General features: G+C 41.3%; 1 protein-coding gene across 1 annotated transcript in view; it reads left to right on the plus strand.

The window, feature by feature from the left end:
* Nucleotides 1-422: 422 nt before the first annotated feature.
* The window catches only part of INSC (INSC spindle orientation adaptor protein), a 123785-nt gene continuing 109492 nt past the window's right edge, over nt 423-14715 (plus strand). The window contains exon 1 of the mRNA XM_033153387.1: nt 423-652. The gene's annotated coding sequence lies outside the window, so the exon portion shown is untranslated. The remainder of the gene's footprint in view (nt 653-14715) is intronic.

Raw genomic sequence — 14715 nt, forward strand, 5'->3', positions numbered from 1 at the left:
CAGATGGTAAATATATTTGTGCTATGTCTTTTTTAAATATAAAAAGTCCAAAAATTCATTTTTTTGGGGGAAAAAAGGAATCTTGACAGTTTTTAAACATTTTTGTGATTAAACTGCATTCACAGATTTTTCTTGTATGTGGCATCTGGCGTTTTCATTTGTGTGTGATGCTTCCTCCATTACAGGCCCCTGGAAAAAAAAGCATCTATGTTTATCTTGCTCTTTGAATGTGCTCAGCTCCTTTTCTCTGGGCTAGTTTAACCTCACCAGGGCCTTTAATTATGCTTCTCCTCCTCCAGCTGACCACCATAAAACTTCAAGGCCTTGCCACAAATCTGTAAAAATGTTTCTACTGCAATGGGAGACAAAAATAGAATAATTCCATGTCGTTTTGGATAGATGCCTAGTTGAAACTATGCAGTGTTTGACTGACAGAAGGATGTAGTCTTTGCTGAAAAGTGAGTTCCCCTTCTTCAGTGCACTGCGTTTAGTTTTTAAGAGTATACAAGCAAGGGGAGGAAGAGAGGATTTATACTGGCTAGCCTCTGATGTTGACTGTTCCTTTTGTCTAACTTTCTGTGACTTATCATCATTCGGTCAGATTTTCTTCTTGGCTTCCCCACATTCATGGAGCACATCGTCATATGAATGAGTGAGTATTTACTTCTTTGGTTTTGAGTGGAGTGACTATCTTAGTTCCTTGAAGTTATTATTTTATATGCATCTGGATAGAATATCAAACACCACTAGTGATCTTGGCACTGAAATTGTTAACTCTCCAACAGTTGTCATAAAAACAGACCTCTCAATTGTTCTTTAGACCATTTCAATGATATGCAGCCAAGCAGCAGAAAGAAGCTCGAAAAGTAGTTATGAAAAAGTTATGAAAATGTGCGTTCCTTGGAGTCTTCTACTTTACAGCGATTCCGTTTACTTTCTGCATCTGCCTGCATTTTAGCTAGAAGTTGTATGCATAAGAAGAATTACAAAACTAGTTGGTAAATGAAGATAACAAAGAAAAAAAAAGATATTCACTGGTGAGTTATAGAATGGAAAATGAAAACAAAAGAATATTGCAGCGATGCATCAACATTCATAGTCTTCTAATATGCCTGTGAGACTGCATTAATGCCCACCAGGATATAAAATCAATCCAACTGGTAAATTTGCTTCATTTTACTGAATAGGTTTACTGTAGTTAATTCTGACAATCACTTCTGAATGCTGTTGTGCATTATGTCCTGTATATCTTTGTATATATGGTCATGATGTTTCTCAAATCTTTTGTAGGCAATTTATCTATATTGATGTTTTCATATATGGTTGCTTCTTCATTTTTTCAGTGTAATGTTACTGGAAAGAAAACAACCACATTCCATAGTTGAGGGGGAAAGTTTCTGAAGTTGTATATATGCCGTATTCTAGAAGCTGCTGGCGTTTTATGGTTTAAACAAGCTAGGGGATTCCTTGAATGAATCAGAAGAATAGTACTGATTATTTGTGTGAAAGAGAAAAAAGATAATGAGTTCTGTCCTATACGCATTAGTAGGAATCAAGATTGTGCCTCCATTTTGCAGTGTTGCAATTGGAGAATGGTGACTACGGCCCAGAGCAGTGATGGGTTACCTGTGACTCTCCAGCTGTTATTGGACTTCAACTTCCAGCAGCCCCAGCCAGCATGACCAATGACCAGGAGTGATGGGAGCTGTAGTCCAGCAACCCCTGGAAAGTCACAGGTTCCCCACAGCTGGGACAAGTACTCCTTAAGTTATCTTAATGTCCGCAGGTAAGGCAGAGGACACTGTGTTGTTGCTAGCCAAGTTCCAGTTGGGTTGCTTGAATAGAAGAATGTCATTCTTCTCATGTGGCAAAATGTCTGGCTCCCAAACATGTTTCCCTCTCACCCCTGGTAGTTTTCAGAGGGCCCTTCACTTTCTCTGTAGTGTTAAAGAAGTAAATAAGCTGTGTGTGTATGAGGTGTGTATATGTGTGGTGTGTGTGTGAGTGTGTGTGTGTGTCAGGGTGTTTTTTGTACTGTCGATACTTTAATACTAAGCCTTACTGCTATTAATAGGCCTAATACTATTAATAATGTTGATGGGTCATTCAGGTATTGCAAATGGGTCATTTGTAACAGGTGGGGTGTTTTTTGCTTATTGGATTTTCTGTGGAATGGGTAAATCTGAATTAAAATGGGGTGGTGGGGGAGAAGTGGACTGTTAGAGGCTGACAACATGGTGTTGATGCTGCAAAAAGGTACATGCACTAGGAGCACCCATTGCGCAATAGGCTCCAGTAGTTTGTGACTGGGAGAGATGAGCAGTTTGTGCGTGTGTTAAAGGTGGTTGAATGGCTATGTGTGAAAATGAGGCATGGTTGTGAAAAAAGTTATTACAAATAATACAAAACACCCACATCTATAAATTTTTGTGGAGCTCTCTTTGTAATATCTACAGCGGTGCTATATCTTTCCAGTTCTTTATTCCTTAGCCAAGTTTAGCAGCAAACCAGATGTCCAGAGTGGCATGAGGAGCCCTTTGAATCTACATGTGGGCCATATATAACTACCATTCCCTTGAAGAATTCTTAGCAGATAAAAAGTTAGCTAGACCAAGTATGGATATAACACTAGGGCAAGCAAACAAATGCTCAGGTCACTGGAGAGTTCATGGCTGCTTTTACCACCTCTGCTCCTACTACAACTTTATGTGGCTGTGATCCAAGTCATGGTTTATGTATGAACTCATGGTTTATCTTGCTTGAGGCTCAAATGTAATGCCAAACCATGGCTTTATCTCACAGCAATGTGGCAGCAGCAGGATTGGAGAAGGTGCAAAGCAAGCATGATCTTATCTCTGGGAAGCTGCATGTCTGGGAATTCATGTTAAGTCATGGTTTGACTGAGTGTTGCATGTGATCTGCGCCAGTGACTTTACTTGGTTTGCCTAGGGACCATCAGTAAGTACTACCATACTTTCAGAAACCTCTATCTCTTCCTTACTACAATTTCTTTATAGCTGTTCAGATAATTTATACATAGCATAACTTCTCGGTATGAATAAGTTGTAAATGTGTCTCTCAGTGAGATGAGTGCAGCACCTCATAGTCGCCTTTGACTGAACCTTCCAGGGGTCCTTTACCTGTCTTACTTTTTTACCTATGTGAATTAGGAATTGGGGGAGGGAGGAGAGTTCAATCTTGTTTGTGTTTTAACAAGAAACTACATAATCCACACTTCTCAAACCTATGTGTGAATTATAAGACAGACCCTTCACAATTTGCACAAATTCTGCAGAACATTTCTCCAGCTAGGTAATGTATACAAAAATGCATACACATGGATAAAATCGAAATATATAGAAAAAAAAATGTCCAGTAGCACCTTAGAGACCAACAATTTTTTAATTTTTTTAAAAATATCTTTCGACTGCGTCAGACCAACACTGCTACCTACCTGAATCTAGAAACATGGGTAAAATGTATATTAGCAAAAAGAGCATACAAATATGTAAGAACATAGGAAGAGCCTGATGAATCAGGCTGACGTCCCATCTAATCCAGTATCCTGTTCTCACAGTGGCCAACCAGATGACTGTGGGAAACCCACAAGCAGGATCCAAGCCCAAGAGCACACACTTCTGTAGTTTTCAGCAACTGGTATTCAAAGCATTACTGCCTGTAATTGTGGAGGCAGAGCATAGCCATCATGGCTCATAGTCCTTGATAGGCTTCTGCACCATGATCTACTATAACTCCATGTGTGATATTAGGCAGAATCGCTCCGTGAAAAAGTGTATAGGCAAAATTGCAGGAGACTATAAATAGCAGGAGAAATTTGCACTGAAATGCTGATGACTTTTCATGAGGACTTGCTTAAAAAATAAATAATTGCCAGCTGATGTGGAAATGTGGAGAAAAATAATTGATTAGGAAAATGAGCAGCAGAGACAAACCACAAACGACAGATTTGCCCATGCTTATTGTGCATGCATATCTAGGCATGGGAATGCAAGGTATCACTGGGACTCCCTTGACATTGGTCCTTAATCCTATAAGCGCTGCTCTTCTTCAAGAAAACAAGTCTTATCCAACGTGACTTGTATACACACATCTCCTTTGCTGTCTTCTACTCACCTGGTTTTGCCTTCGACTGCAGGCCACCACCCACCCACCCACCTGCGCACTGGATTCTACCCAAGGTATTATACGAGTTCCCCAAGCTGAAGTTTCAAGTAAAGCTCCCCCGACACTCTGATGTAAACAAGATGGTTTGCTGAAGACGTCTCTTTCGAAGAAGAAAGGTGCAAGGCTATATGGAACCCACCAAAGACTTCATCAGGGTTTTAGTGTTTTAAACCAGGGATGGGGAACTTGTAGTCCTCTTTCCAGATACTGATGGACTTCAACTCCCACCAGCCCCAGTCAACATGCCCAGTGACCAGGAACAATGGGAGTTGTAGGACAGCAACACTTGGAGGACCAGCTGCTTTAAACCTTTTCATTCCCAGGACTGATGCATTCTGCCTTTGCATTGTCAAGGAATCCTATGCTCACTTAACAGGCAATGAACTCCATTCAACACTTTTTTATTATTCACTTAAGAGTGAGTGGTACTTACACATCTACTTCAGTATAAAATCCAGATGCTGAAATTAACAACTCTGAGCCTCATATACTTGTTATGACCAAGAAACCATCATGACTTTAGTGTGCATCTATCATGAGTGCATAATTTAATTTGTTACTAGACAGCTCAAATTTAAATGAGAAATAATCACTGTATTGTTTTGGAGTGCCTAGAGAATAGGTTGCAAAAGAATAGAAATGAATTGTGGTATAAAATCTGAATATGGCAGTAAACAAAAAAATCCTAATGAAGTCTTTGGTGTTGAATTGTGTGGAGAGTTTTGTTGTTGATAACAAAAGTGAAATTGAGATTTGAGCTGAAAACATTCCATTGTATGTTTCCATGGCTACATATGGCAACCTGTACAATAACAAGCCATGGGCAGCACTGATTGATACAGTCTGTCCTCTGTTCAGGAAAACTGTTCCTCCGTTCCTTATAATTATGGAAAGAAACAAAGAGTGATACATAAATGAGAAAAGTCATTGAGAGCTTGACTTGCTCTCTTCTCTGAGTGAAGACCGTGTCTTTACAGAGCCCTTGTTCATACGATACTTAGGGGATTTGTGTGGTAATGGAACAGTGGTGATGCAATACAGGGATAAGGAACTTTAACTTCCAGCAGTGCTAGTGGTCAGGGCTGATGGCAGTTGGAGTCCAGCAACATCTGAAGAGCCACTGGTTCCCGGGCCTTGATACAATAACGTATGAGCTGGTCTTCACAGAATAGCTAGTTCCACAAAGGACCCATTAGCAATTCCTTCCCTCTCTTTTCAAAGAGATAACACATGAACAGGCCTCCGCATGACCAGACACTTGTCTGAAGGTCACCAGTCAGGGCTGGCCCACCTATGAGGCAAGGTGAGGTCACCACCTCACGCGGCAGAAACCTCAGGGGCAGCCGATTCCAATGTAGATATTTATTCCCCCTCCGATGTAGATCTTCATTCACCCATTCTTCCCTGGCAGGGAGGGAGGCACCATTTTGTAGTTCACCTCAGATGTCAAAATGTATTGGGCTGGCTCTGCCCCTGGTCATATGTTTTCACTTGTAGGGTACACTGGTACATTGGATTGAAGAGTGCCAGTTCTCCACCACATAGAAGCTTCAGGTCAGATATGAATATTGATGTGAACTGAAGGTAAGAAGGCTTTGGGGGGTGGGACCTGGGAAGGTATGTGGGGAAAGTTCCCTCCATTTCTCCCCAAGGAATTAAAAATGAGAGAAAAATCAAGAATCTGTGGAACGAAGAAGTATAAAAAGTATGAAGCGTTTTTTTTTATGACTTACTTTTAAAGGCAAGTTTTTACTCAAAATGTGTAGTAGTATGTAAGATAATCTACAGCAATAAAGAATGGTAAGTGGTGTATACACTGTGGGTAGACATATGCAACACTTAAATTCCTTAAACAACAGAAGAGCATGCTCTTTTTTCTAGGCATGAGTCTGAGTGGTTTTGCCTTTCTCCTGCTGCTTTCTCCTGGAAAATCTGCTCTTTGGTGCTAAATCAGAGCAAATGGCAATCTGCAGAAAACCCAGTTGCTGTTTGTTCCAATTCAGTGCTAAACCGTTGGGTTTCCCCAGGGGAAAGTGGCAAGGCAAAAGGAAGTGTGGATCAGCCCTGGATTGCCTTTGCCATTTCACAGCCCATTCACCTAGTTTAGAGCAATCCTTTTACAGCTCCTCACAGTTCTTTTTTTGTGCTAATGACCCTGAACAATTTGGTGTCAGAAGTAAGCTACTTGCTTGTTAATTATGGCTTGCCTGCTTTGAGTGACCTTTGCTCTAGATTCCACAAGAAGCAAGCATCCTTCCTCGGCTGTCTTTTCTGACCTAACCCTTCCCTTCTAGTTGACCTTTTCACTTCCCCCCTCAAATTACTGTGACACAGACACACTGAGACAGACTGGAAAGCAAGCAGATTATTGATCTGCCTTGCCAGAGCATAAAAGGTGAGCCGTTCCCAGCCATGCTTACCTGGGAGGAAGCTCTACTCTAATAGCACAATCTAGTTCATGGGTAGGCAAACTAAGGCCCAGGGGCTGGATCCGGCCCAATTGCCTTCTAAATCCGGCCCATGGACGGTCCGGGAATCAGCTTGTTTTTACATGAGCAGAATGTGTCCTTTTATATGCATCTCTGGGTGGGGCATAGGAATTCGTTCAACCCCCCCCCCAATATACCGGTAGTCTGGCCCCCCACAAGATCTAAGGGACAGTGGACCAGCCCTCTGCTGGAAAAGTTTGCTGACCCCTGATCTAGTTAATGCCTAGATGAATGACCAGCCAGGAACAACATGTACCATATCCTGGGCTTGACCACTGAAGAGATGTAAATAAGTAACTAAATAATTTAATAAAACCTAAGGCTCGCTCCCACAGGAGACAGTGAGAGCCACCATCTTGAATTGACTTTAAAAAAGGATTCAACAAATTAAATGGATACTAGCCACAATGGCTATTTTCTATCTCCATTGTCAGAGGCATCATCCCTCTGAATACCAGTTTCTGGGACTTGCAGGGGGGGCAGAGTGCTGTTGGGTTCATGCCCAGCTTACAGGCATCTGGTTGGACATTGTGAGAAGAGAATGCTCGGCTAGATCTTATATTCTTATATTCTTACATTTCTACTTAGATGTAAGGTCCTCTTGGTTCAATGAAGCTTACTGTCATGGATAAAGGATTGTAGCCTAAATTTTATAAATATGCCTGTCATAAGCTGGGTGATAAGCAGTGAGGTCTCCCAAAGATCTGTTCATAAATGAATTGTAATCAGGAGTGGGGTGCCCAAGTATGCAGAGGACATCATAGTATTCAGGATGATGAAAACCCAAGCAGTCTGTGAAGGTCTCCAAACTGTGTGAATAGGAAAGAATAAAAGAAAAATGGCAATTAAGATGTTTAACCCCCTGTTTCAACAAAAGACAACAGCACATACCCCTTATTTCTTCTTATAAACCACTTTTAGAAATTAGGAAGTGGGAAAACCACAAGATGTAAACTTGCAAAAAGCTTATGTGGTTTGCAATGTGTGCCTTCAGATGAGCACATAAAACTGGGAAAGGAATCAATAAGAACCACTGATATTTTCCCTTTACAAGCCCATCAAACAAAAGGATAAGCCTGTGTGGCTTGGTTTAACTACTTTCTCTCTCTTTCCTGCCTGCCGTCTTTTAATTCCTTCATTTCTCTGACCTGCACCTTTTGTGACTGGCTCACTGGAACCCTCCAGGGAGGATCAGTATCGGGTCTAATAAGCTTGCTGTTACTTTACACCAACTGGAAAATAAATGTTTCATCTGTTAAATTGGCAAATCGAAAATGTCCCCCCCCCCCCCCGAAGAATGAGGACAATAGAAAAGTATTTTTTGCTTTGATGCGACTGAGAGCAGATAAAATGGATTCAAAGCTTTGGACGTAAGTGTCTTCGGTGAACACTGACTTATATAAGACTTCTCATTCTTTATTTAGCTGTTTGCACTGAAATGTGATCAGATGAAGACTGCATGGTCCACTTGAAATGCCTGTTGCAGGCTGTGAAATTCTTAGAGCTATAAGACCTTGACTGCAGCACATAAGAAGCTTGCTGTGAATTCAAGTCCTGTGGGGGAAATAGCATGTTATGAACAATGCAAGAACATGTAACTCCAGACTGTTTGTTCATTTAGGTCTCAGTTCTTCTCTTTATTAGTTTGGGGCTCAATAGTGCTATTTAATGCATTGTTTTTAACTGGCAACAGTGCCAGCAGACATTAGTGGTTTCTGTTTGGGTTTCTGTTTATTTCTTATTTTTTAACGTGCTTCATACATCTGCCTACATTTCACTGGTTTCACTTAGTTAAAAGTTCTTTTTCATGATTATAAAGTATAAAAGGAAGCTCTTTCATAGTATAAACAGGGTGTCAGTTTCAGTATAGGATGGGCAAAGTGATATATTCTAAAATAAATGGGGTGTGTGTGTATGTGTGTGCGTGTGCGTGCTTGTGTGTGTGTGTGTGTAGTCTTCCACCCACCCTCTCTGACTGGTGCCTCAAAGTTTGGTACTGGATTTAAAATAAAATTTGTGAAAATTTGAATCAAGGATTCAATGGGAATATAATAAAGCACAACCTTCTGAATTTGTCAATAAGCTACCAAATAGGCTAGATTAGGGAGATATGGTAGAGATAGTATGAACATCAATGGGACTTCATTACATCTATGAACAGAGTCAGATGATTCTTTGCAGCTAGGAAATGGAAAGCTGCCTTGTATTGAGTTGGACCAATGGTCCGCCTTGCGCATACAAATTATTTGCTCTACCATTGAGCTGTGGCTCCCAGTGGCGGAGCTTCATGCTCCGGCACCGGGGGTGGGGGTGGGGTGGGAAGCAGGTGGGGGCGTGTTCTGGGGCGTGGCACACCGAGATGGAACCCTATCGGGATCCCGCTGCCTGGGGTGCCCCGCCCCCTACGCCCTGCCCTTCCTACACCAGTGGTGGCTCCTCTTGAAAAGAGCCCATGGGATGCATGTTGACCATACTAGATACAAAAAAGGTAGATACTGTGATCTGGAGCAAAAGTCAGGAATGCAATCTAAAATCATGGATTAATTTTCTGTACCCTTTCTTCAACAATTAAGCCCTTCGGTTAAATCTGTACTGGATTAAGGTTAAATTTAGTTTTTAACTAGAAGAATCTAATCTAAGCTTGGCTGCTTGGGAAGTCAACATATCTTTGGAATGCTTTAGTAAATTTGATTCGATTATATTATGTTGATTTGGCAATTAATTGTATCTAGATGCAATTCTTCTTATCAGTAACTTCAGGCAAAAGGAGTCAGCAGAATGCTAGTTCTGATGGATTCTGGAACACATCAAATAAAAAAGTGGCTCAATTCATAATATGCATGTGAGTCTCTGCAAGATAGCTTATTCATTATGCTCAGTACTGTTCAATTCTTTCTAGGAAACTCTTGCTTTTTAGCCTGATTTTAAGTGAAAATAGCTACATTTCCCTAATACACTATGCAATAGATCTCTTTTGCATTGATAACTGTAGCATCAAAGCGATTTCTTTCAAGACATTCGAAAACATTAAATGTAATAGAAACAGTGGTGAAATAAATTCAAAGTTTATGTATTTTACTGGTTCTAGCAAAATGAAACATATAATTGATTTCTAGGTTTGTAAGATGTGCAAGTCTAACTAAAGAGCCAGGTATCCATTATGTGGAGGAAGTGATTGGTATGACAATATCATGGCAGGGACTGTAGTTCAGTTGTAGAGTGCAAGCTTTGCATGTGAAAATGTCCTAGGTACAATTATCTCCAGATAAGGCTGGGGAAGAGCCCACTAGGAAACCTCAAAGAACCAACATCAGTAAGTGCATAGTACTGAACAAATGGTCTGACTCAGTCATATGACCACTTCCTGTGTTCCTAAGTCTTCCACGAGAAGCATCAGCTGCCAATACTTGCTACCTGACTAGCAAGTATGCTTCTAGAATTCATTTCTTCTAATCATAAGACCTTTGGCCTATCAAGTTCAGCATCCTGTTCTCACAGTGGTCAATCAGATGCCTCTGGATTATTTTCCTTTTTCCACAAATCCCTTGTTAGGTTGAATCGGCATTTAAAAGCGAGTTTCATAAACAGTGTGGCAAAGTAACAGCCTACAGAGTTAAAACAATGTAAATATTAGCCCTTGCATTGATGTACTATTTAGCAAAGGTAGACTCCAGCCAATTGCATTTGAAAATAGAAACACTGGGTTTCTTTAATCTATATTCGTGGTGGCGGCAGTGGCAGGGGAATGAAGCAATTGACACTATATAAATAAATTGTTCTGCGTCATTGTGGATTTGAGCATCCATTTATGTAATCACATAGATGAAAGGGGTTCTATGAGCACACAGCACTTTCTAGTTTTAAACACCGCAAAACTATTTTCCACCTCAGATCCACTCTTCAATTATCTGGGACTAAAGAGGCATTGAAATAAGTGAGAATAAGATATCCTGCTCTTCCGTTCAAACCTAATACGTTGGTTTTTTTTGGAAAAGATGAAAGTTCAGGGCTCTAAAATAAAAAATAAATAAAAAACACCTCACGTTCTTAACAATGCAAATGAGGAACTGTGAGATCTGCAGCCTAGATGAAAATTCTGTTAAAAGACAAGTGCTGAAGGGGGCTTTGTCTGTGCTCTTCCTCACTAGGTATACATCCACCTGGGTAATTGGTACATTTTTTGTTCTCTTTTCCTCTCTCCATTCCCATAAGTAGAGATTCTCTAAGTAGAACTCAGATTCTCATTAGCCTTGTTCATGTGTTCTGCTTACGTGATGCCAATTGCATGAGGGAGGAATCTGGGATTGTGCCTGCAGCCCCCGGGGGTTGTCTGTCAAGTTCTGAATGCCTTCTGGTGGAAAAGCAGGTCAATTTTGGTTACTCATTTTTCCAATATTGTCCTCAGTTCTCCACATTTCCACAGGTGTTTGTAATTTTATTTGTTAAAAAAACCAACAGTAATGAAAATTCCGCATTTTTGTATGTGAATCACTCTTAATTTACATATCTTTGTAAAGCAATTTCCCCATATATCATGTATTTTCACTACTATACAATTTTTATGCTCAATTCAGTATATGCATTTTGCTGCAAATCACTTGGCTAGACCACAGCATTGCAGAATTTGGAGGAGTGAGAATTTCAAAGGGCGTGGCTATGTTTCAGTTCTGAATTACAAAATACAAAGAAATCTGGGTCCGCTACCTGTTTAGTCTATCCTAGTTTAGGTTTTGATCTTAAAAGATCTTCCATGAAAGCACATGTGAAAGACAGTTGTTTTTGGGCTAAGGGTGGTACTTGTCAAAGCAGGGGTGGAGGAAGGGGGGCGGTGGGGGCGGGCTGACCCATGTACCACCACTGAGGGGGGTGACAAAATGGCAGGCGGCACTCACCGTGGGGCCTGCAGTGCGCCTGAGCCATGCGTCTCTCCTGGGAGTGACACGATGGCTTGGGTGCCCGCAGGCTCTGCGCTGCCCCAAACGGTCTGCCCACTGCGTCCCCCTCAGCTGTAAGCGGCTGAGTTGGAGGAGGCAGGCAGAGTCATTGGAGGCTCCGTGGAGCGTCCTGCCCCAGCTGGCCATGCCCCTGGGCGCAGGGCATGTGCACCGCCCCAGGTGCCCGATTGGCTTGCTCTGCTACTGTGTCAAAGCACCTAAAACAACAGAGATGGTTGTTGATGCCTATGGCTCCTGCCCCAACACAATACAACTTCAGCAGTCCTCTCACAGCAGAGAGACGTGTTAATCCCATTATGTGGATATGGCACAAACCTTCCAAGCATGTGCTGCACTGAGTCCACAGTAAAATGCTGTGTGGAAGTACCCTTAATCTTCAGGTCAACTTTGGATTTATTTCTTTTTAAGACAATTTGAGTTTGCCAGAATATTGGAGTCTTATTTTTTAGAGAGAAATATCTCAGTTTCCCTTGCTCCAATTTAACAGCATGCACCATACAAAATTTGGATTGCTTGTGGTAAATCTCCTTTTGCACAATATTGACAAGATGCATGATAGTGTCGTGTTCTGTTTCATGACTACCCTCTCCATCCACAGCGTGACTTCAGGGATCTTGCAAAGCATAAAATTGCAAAAATGCTGGCACCTGAAAGCATTTGAAGAGTAATCCCTTCCTTTTCATTAGGTCACGACTTTGCTCTTTAATTTCTTAAACAGCAAGCAATCTGCATATGGTGCTTAGAATACAAAGTAAGGTGCTTTGCCATCCTTTGGCTTTTGACATGCTATTTTTCTAGCGGTTTCTGTACGGCGGAGAAATTGGGATATTTACAGATGGATTTAGATGTGGGAGACCTGGAAGAAAACATAGATGTCATATAAAATGTCCAGGGGTTTGCAAATCCCTGTGCCTTTTGCCCAGAGATTTAGAAAGGAATGTACAAAAGTCACATCAATCTTTGTGCGAAGCTACCTGGGGAAGATGATGACTCTGAACCATGGGATTTTAAGCCAAATAGATTTAATAAGAGTTGACAGAAAAATGGACGTTGATATTTTTTTCCTGTTCATGTCATGTGTGGATGTGTATTTCAATGTGCGTTGTAAGCCTTGTAATAAAAAAGCATGTTTTCTTGCCTTCCATTTTCACTGAATGAGAATGACGTTTACTCAGTCAGTGTCTGAAGCCACAAACCACAGGAAAGGTGCAATCTGGAAAACTCCCAGTGATGTTTTTCCACCAAGCGTCTAGCATCAAACCACTCCCCCAAAGGTGTCAATCTCCTTTACCTGCCAAACAAGTTCTGGACTTCGATTGGTCCAAAGGAGCCTGGTGTCACTCAAACCAACATGGGAATAAAGGTAAAGGGACCCCTGACCGTTAGGTCCAGTTGCGGACGACTCTGGGGTTGCGGTGCTCATCTCACTTTATTGGCCAAGGGAGCCAGCATTTGTCCGCAGACAGCTTCTGGGTCATGTGGCCAGCATGACTAAGCTGCTTCTGGCGAACCACAGCAGAGCATGGAAATGCTGTTTACCCTCCCGCTGCAGTGGTACCTATTTATCTACTTGCACTTTGACTTGCTTTCAAACTGCTAGGTTGGCAGGAGCAGGGACTGAGCAACGGGAGCTCACCCCATCGCGGGGATTCGAACTGCCAACTTCTGATTGGCAAGCCCTAGGCTCTGTGGTTTAACCCACAGTGCCACCCACGTCCCCAACATGGGAGAGGGAGCCCTTAAAAATGAGCTGCTGTATGCAGCCTTTTTACCTGTCCCACCCACCCTCAGGTTCCTTTCATCCTTTTCTGACCAGCAGAAAACCTACAACTGAACATCATTGCAGCTTTATTTTTAAATGCTTTATTGTAAGTAAATAGCTTAAGAGCTGATAGACTTGGCCCAGAAAGCTTGTTTTATTCTTAACCTGCTCTGTCCATTTGCCTTCTTCCTTCTATTCTTAATAAAATGCCTTGATTTGGTCACTGGGGTCTGAAGTGTGTGTTTGCGAATCTCACCGATTCTTGAAATCTCTCGTATTCCTTGGTCGCTTGGGTTCACACCGTGGGAGTATTAGTGCCGTGATCTTTGGGGAGGAAAGTTGTGGCAGGAGAAACTGGTTAGTTATGATACAGCTGGCCTACTCTACTAGGCAGTTGTGCAAGGAAGGGCACAAGAGGATTTCCTGAGCTTTGATGTAGGAGGAGGGGAAGGCTGATTTTAAAGCCATGTTGCCTCTTTTGTTAAATATGGTTTAGCAACAAACCCTCCCCACCAACCTGCTATGTGTATGATGTGTGCTTAGAAGTAATTTTCTCTTCCACTCTTGATTATAAAGTACAGCTTTGTTAATAACTTGTCATTCTCAATGTCTCCGAGTCATCAGTTTGCTTAACCTTAAACAGGCTCACAACAGCTGACACAGTATTTGTCTTTCAGCCATTCTGTTGGTAATAACATTACTGCTAGTTCCAGATTCTCAAACACTCATGGCTATATCCCTTAAAGTCAAGAAAAAGTTTGACAAACAACTCTCTTTCATTCTCAGTAACTGGCAAAGGTTTTTCTGTGGTATTCTGAAAGATTTTTTTAGGCCAAAGTAGAGACTACACATTAAGTTTAGCAGTAAGATTCCAACTTAAATTTTGCAATGAATTTCTTGTAAATATAGATGGCTTAAAAAGCATTGATAAAATAGATTTTTGAGTCTTGGATCAGGTTACATTTATATTGGTGTTTTGAAACCAGCATTTGCAACATGGGCAAATGAGGTTAGAGCTTGTGTAATCAAATATATGGACCTAATTTTTTTTTTTTTAAACAGAGAGAATGGCAGACATGCCCATAAATCTCCATATAACTCAAATTACAATGACAGAACAATACTACATTGTAATTTAAGGAAATCGCTTCATTTAAGTGGTTTCTTTAGTATGAAAGATGCACAAGTGGGAGAAAAAGGGAGGAGACTTTCAAGTGTTTCACAAGCTTCAAATATTTTGTCAGGGCTGTTCTTCCTGTGTCTTTGTTGTTTACATACATAGTAAAACCTATACATTCACCATAGAATGGGTCTTATTTGGTTT

The sequence above is a fragment of the Lacerta agilis genome, chromosome 1 (assembly GCF_009819535.1).
Source record: "Lacerta agilis isolate rLacAgi1 chromosome 1, rLacAgi1.pri, whole genome shotgun sequence".
Lineage (NCBI taxonomy): Eukaryota > Metazoa > Chordata > Lepidosauria > Squamata > Lacertidae > Lacerta > Lacerta agilis.